We start from the raw sequence: 6,000 nt of genomic DNA, 5'->3' as shown, positions 1-6,000 counted from the left end.
TTCAACAACGCATATTATACTCGTCTCACTCTTCATAAATTTGATCCGAAGAATTCACCTAAATGCCCACATTGCTTAGATCAAACAGCGGATTTGCTTCACATGTTCTGGAGTTGCAAGTGTATTTATAAATTGTGGAATTCACTCAAGTTACAGTTACAAAAAATGGGCTACCAAAACTCAACACTCTCTTGGGAATTTATGATTCTTCATATTCCCCCGGAGAATCTAGGAAAATCAAAAAGGATCGTAATTATGAATATTTGTTTATTAATGAAATTATATATAGCCAAAAATTGGTTGAATCCAGATCAGACATCGTGGGGAAATTTCAGATTGATGGCTATACAACATATCTTAGCGCATAAACTCTTAATAAGCGACCATAAGAAAAATATCAACAATATAAAAATATGGGAGCAAATTTTCAATATTGTGTTGGCGTAGAGGTGCCTATCCACTTTTTCTCGGGACTTAGAGTACAATGTATAATCAATCTTAGATTAGATATAAGAGGTAGAGACAATATAGTTCGTTGGCTTGATTTGTTATTGTGGGTTTTCTTTTTTTCTCTCTTTTTTTGATTATTAGTACTGTACTTATGACCAATATATGAGATTGACATATAATGTGAAGTTAACCTATGGAAGCATTTTGTAAATATTGTACATAGTGTGTGAATTTGTAATATGGTTGTGAAAAATAATAAAAAATGTTTATTGGAAAAAAAAATGTCCCTATTTTGGGGGGCTTTGTCCTCCCATAATTTATGGCTTTATCCAGATTTTTTGCTCTAAGAGGTATGAGCCTAAAACACACATATGAACCTACACCACCATGTATATATTCTTCAGTAAAGGACAGCTGCATAGCATTGACAGCCTGTCATTCACTTTGGGAACGCTCAAACATGCGATACATTCGCTGTGCTGTACACTACACAATAACCCTGTGGAGAACCAAACGACTACCTTTACACAATTGCATTATTAGTACCACTTCAAAAAGAACTGTCTTATTTAAACCAAAAGAAGGTCACATCTCAAAGTACTACACTATATTTTCGCGTACAGCTGGGAATAGTTCCGGTGTCTGGTAGGCTTAACTGGCAGTCCTGAGACACAGTCACGCGCAATAGCGCTTCTAATATGCTGCTTTTTTGAGCTGTAGTTCTGAAAGTGGACAAAAACCTTGTAAACATTTATACGCTACTTGCGTAACTCTAAGCGTTTTAAACAGATAACTATGTGGCTTATTCCTAAACAACACACTGACAATGTTTCACGGTCAAAATAAGTAAATAGCCTACATTCTACTACAAATACGCATGCGGCTATTTGCTTAGAGCGTAAAGCAAGGTGTCGTAAGGTGACCTATATTGCCTGTTTACGGCATTACTTTAGGTTGAAAGGACGGACAAATTTTGACAGTCTAAAAGGTAAAGTATATTCTAATATGATTAATAGTAACAGATTTATCCGTATAAATAAATCAGTAGGAATGCTGTGGTTAAAAAGAAGGGGACGCATGGAATCTCCTGATCCAAGAGAGGACATGGTGTTCGAGGGCTAGGTGCTAAGTTTTAGGGACAATTTGGCAATAATTTGAGGGTTGAGTAATTGTCTTGCGTTTTGGCCCTGTATAAGTAGTGTAGGGTAAGTTTTGTACTAGAAAGTTTTTATTTTGCTACTACCCGTCTAACATTTTAAATGTTCTCCAAATTTCAATTGATAAGCTTTTTTTTTTCTTACTATTGAAGCTTAATATGCTGTTTTTAGAGGGCTGTTCCTATCCGTAAGCAAGTTGCACACCAGTTTGTTGGGGATATTGATTTCCCGGACTTCATGTATCAAAATATTTAGAGATGCTCAAAAATGTGTGTCTATTCCATTGTTTTGGAAACTTAACCAAAGTCTTTATATATTTATTTATTTTGTGTACAGCAGTCTGTTTATTGCCAAGCCATTGTAATGCACCACTGTTCTGCAGAAAATCAAATTCAAAAAGTACAGAACAAAAATTTGAGCCAAAGTCAGGGAAACAAAGGACGCTTGAAGAGAGATAATTTGCTGCAAGTCCTCTTAGCAATAGTGGATTATAAAAGCATTGTTGTGCTGCATTTTCTGAACTAAAACTTTTTGTAGGCATTGTGTTGTGAATAAACTACATCTGTTTTATCCTGTAGTGCTGAAACCACAGGCTGAGATGCTTCTTTAGAACTACGTGATGCACTGTGTTCAGTTCCTGACCAGTATAGTTAGCTATTATTTTATTGTGCATATTTCTTAAAAAAGAGAATATACATCTCTTTGAATGCTTTGTTGCACATTTAAGAAAATAGTTTATTCAGCTATCTAGTTATCCATGCATTTAATTATCATTTGTGTACTGGAGAAGTAAATTAGTTATTGTTCCTTTTCAGCCTCATTCTAGATGTAAGGCAGAAACAAACGCGCAGTCAAAGACAGAGTGAATCATTGCAAAAGTAAAGCAAAAAAGTCTACCTGGTGCCAAAGTAAGCATAACTCTAATATGAACAACATGCTCAAAACAGCAGGATAGTTGTGCAGACAGCATACCTCTCAGCTGTCCAGACTTTCACAGAATGCCCAGATTTTTGACTCTTGTTTTTGTTTCTCATAAAGTTATAGTTTTATGGCAAATCACTTGAGGACTGAAATTAGAAAATGACAGATTTTGAGACTTCATATTTTTCAGAAAAATTCATGCTAACACAAAACCTGTTATTCTGTCAACTTTCTAAGTTTATAAGAGCAATATTTAGTGTCCCCTATTTTTCGGCCTTTGTCACCCCATTAGTTGTGGCTTTGTCCAGATTTCTCGTCTTGAGGTTGAGAGGTATGGCAGGCAGTGAATGGGTTACCTGATGTAAGCAATGGTGTAGTCTTCATAGTAAAACAGCAAGCATGCTTTATCAGTGTAACAAAATTGGCAGTAATGAAAAATTCTGGACCATGCTTAAGGTGCAGTCATAAATGCAGTGCTGGGTTCATTTACTTCCATACATAGACCAGTCTGTGATATGCATGAAACTAAGTGAACTTTTTTTTTTAGAACAGGTTTTACATCACTATGCATTGAGTCTAATCCTCCTTTGTGAACTTGGTTGGGACAGGGACAAAGTATGAAGGAACGCAATCAAGACTATTGCATAGTTAAATGAAACATCAGGTTTTTTTATCCGCATGTGTTTTCTGAATGGTAAGAAGCATGATTTGGAAAGGACAGAGCAAAAAAACTCAGCAATATTAAAATAGTAATAGGACAACAGTTTTGAATAACATGTGCTATCTGAAACATCCCTGGACTATATGAAGCGAGACATGATTGAGCTGTCAGAGTTTGTGTCCCAGGCAGGTATGACCCCAGCCCTAAGCAGCATCCTACCTTCATCAAGAATGTTACCACAATACCAACACAAAATAATTGACTTCAGCAGTTGGCTTAGTTTCTGGTGTCATTCCAAGGGGATCTAGTGTCTGTCCGCCTGCCTGGGATGACATGGTTGACAGGCCTCATTGCTTTGCCAGAGATGGCCTCCAGCTGTAACTACTGGGATTCCGGATCCTGGCCATGGCCCTCGCCTCCCCCATTGTGCCTTTTTAGGCAGTGTCCCAAAGACAAATCTTCTAACATAAAAGATCTGTCAAAAAACAAATTGAAGGCCATGCTGCTAAACGGTAGAAGCCTTAAAACTGAAAATGTACACACTGGAGGGTCTTCTTGCACTGGAAAATGCTGATGTCTGTGCCATCACGGAAACCTGGTTCAGGGCTGCGGAGAGCATCCCTGCCTTACCAGGCTATGCCTCATTCCAACCCCAAAGTGAGGTTGGGAAGATTAAGGGTGATGGAGAGTCTATCTTCATTAAGGACAGGCACGCCTCCAGACTGGTCTGCCAGCATGACTCATTGGAACTACTCCAGGTGCAACTGACAGTTGGCAAGACACCCATCAAAGTTATAGCCAGCTTATAGAGCTCCCCCCATGACTCTGAACACCCACTCATCTTACCTGGATTTACTTTACTCCATCAAGGTACTCTAATTCTTGGTGACTTCAACTACCTCACCAAAGAGAGATTGAATTATTCCTAAATTAATGTACTCACTCAATGATTCCTTGACATTATCAGTTCTAACGCACTAGACAAGCTTGTCTCATCCCCGTTAAGGGGAGGTAACATTCTGGACTTGGTTCTCACCAACATGGGTGACTGTTGCACCACTCCCATAGTATGTTCTTCCCTGGTGAGATCAGATCATCGGACTGTCTCGTTCAAAGCTTCTATCCCACCCAGCCCCTCCCCCAGTAGGCCAAGTCAACAGTAGTTTCCCAATCTAACATGACCAGGTTGGCAAACATGGGGGCACATGCTGCCCCATCACCACACCCCTTGTTTGCCAGTAGTACTCCCTCAAAATATATAAAGTTATTGTCAAGTACTATCGACATCATTTCCAGTGCTACAAAATCCCAATCTCAATTTGTGTTCTGCCTAATGCTGTTGCAGAACCTGTATTTGTTTGGGAATACATGAAAAAAGATCTACAACATCAATGGTGTAATACAACCCTTCTTTCCATACTGCAGGAGTCAAACTGCAAAGAAAAACCCACGAGTTCTTTACCATATGTGGAATGCTACCATATATATGCTTTAACCATTTATCTATGGCCACTCCTAGTGGGAATGTTTTAGAACGGCTACCTGATATGATCGGCCGAAAAGGAGGGCTGTTGATATTCTTATGTATTTTAGGTATGCCAACTATGGTGGCCATAACCGAATGTTCTACCATCAAAAATTTATACACCTCATTGGTAATATGATGGCCCAACAAATATTCTTATATATACTTGTCAGTACGTTTGTATGCAACCTGTATTTCATTAACAGAAAGTTTCATAATTTCCTGATGTTTGTAAAATCTCAAATATCTTGGCAACATATTCCAAGGTGCCATAAATCACTACACCCCCACCCTTGTCAGGTTTCATAATCCTTATGTTCTGGTCTTTCTTAAGTTGTCTCAAAACAGCAGCCTCACTATGGGTTAAGGTTATAATTCATTTTTTGATGTTTCAAATCATTATATAGACCATATATTTCTTTTACAACCATTCTTTCATAAACTGCAACACCAGACTGTGTGACAGCAGGCATATATGTACTTTTCTAAGTATTTCATTTCCTACATATTTATTATTCCTAAACTGAATAGCTAAATTCATCTTCCTCAAAAATAATTAATTTAATCTCTTCCAGTCTATGATATGGAAGCCTGAGTCAGGAATATATTTCATCCCTCTGAAAAAAATCTTAAAATGTTCATTTTACAACCAAATTAGTATAGTTGTAAATCTTAAAACCATCTAAACAATTAATTATTCCTTCATAAACCTGCGTATCAAGTTCCTTTTCTACAACATATTCAATACCCACCACTGATTGTCTATCCCCCATCCATTGTTGTTGCTCCTGTCCCCAATGGGGTTTGTCCTGCTTCCAATTCCAATCCTTCCTCCAGTTCTTGTGATGATATTGTTTCCACCCCCCCCCCTGAAAATTTGAATTGTATCTTCGTTGTTTGTAATTAGACTCCTCAACATTCCGATAATATTCACCACCTTTATCCCTGTCATTAGTGTAATTCTGACTATTCTTATTTATTTTACATGGATAAACTTTGTCATTTTTGAAATGTTCCAACATCTCTTCTAATTTACTTACATTTCTTACTAAAAACAGTATGTGCCTTTTTATCAGCAATATTAAATTGTTTTAAATGTAATTTATCTCATTGACTGTATAATAAATCGTAATATTTCTACTTCATCCATTAGTACACATAGACGTTCTTCATTTTCCTTCATTAAAAACTTCATAAAATCAAAACCAAACTGATGAAATAATAAAATTCACTACAAACAGTTTCATTTAATTCAGTACCCATAGGCATCTTAAAAAAACGCAAAC

At 37.2% G+C, this 6,000-nt stretch overlaps 1 protein-coding gene across 2 annotated transcripts in view; it reads left to right on the top strand.

Annotated features, from left to right (window-relative positions):
- Positions 1-1,327: 1,327 nt before the first annotated feature.
- NDUFS5 (NADH:ubiquinone oxidoreductase subunit S5) overlaps positions 1,328-6,000 on the top strand; it is a 106,390-nt gene continuing 101,717 nt past the window's right edge. Inside the window, exons 1-2 of one of the 2 annotated variants that reach the window (XM_044059916.1) lie at positions 1,351-1,438; positions 2,423-2,515. The gene's annotated coding sequence lies outside the window, so the exon portion shown is untranslated. Of the gene's footprint in view, positions 1,439-2,422; positions 2,516-6,000 lie in introns of both variants that reach the window. The other variant, XM_044059915.1, reaches the window with a different exon arrangement.

This window comes from Protopterus annectens, chromosome 1.part2 (assembly GCF_019279795.1).
Source record: "Protopterus annectens isolate FY-2018-M chromosome 1.part2, PAN1.0, whole genome shotgun sequence".
NCBI classification, from domain to species: Eukaryota; Metazoa; Chordata; order Ceratodontiformes; family Protopteridae; genus Protopterus; species Protopterus annectens.
The sequence above is the reverse complement of the archived record's forward strand: the minus strand, read 5'-3'. Positions and strand labels throughout refer to the sequence as shown.